Consider the following 285-nt stretch of genomic DNA (forward strand, 5'->3'; position numbering starts at 1 on the left):
GAGCTGAGTGTGTGGACATGGGACTAGGGTTCACTCTCTCAAGCTGAACCGCATGTCGACCCAATCACACTGGCCATGACTTTAGTGGTCTTAGTTTTATGACCTCTCTCTCGAGCAAGCCAAAAACAAATATATGAGATTATATTTGCAATTACAACCTCATTAACTTCATCCACAAACACTAAATTAAATCACATTTAAACGACGAATAGACTATCAGCAAGAAGGACCCAACAACTAATCTAACCCATATTCACAAAATCACACCCTAAGAATTGGGGTTTT

The sequence above is a fragment of the Solanum tuberosum genome, unplaced genomic scaffold, assembly GCF_000226075.1.
Source record: "Solanum tuberosum cultivar DM 1-3 516 R44 unplaced genomic scaffold, SolTub_3.0 scf00074, whole genome shotgun sequence".
Taxonomy (NCBI): domain Eukaryota; kingdom Viridiplantae; phylum Streptophyta; class Magnoliopsida; order Solanales; family Solanaceae; genus Solanum; species Solanum tuberosum.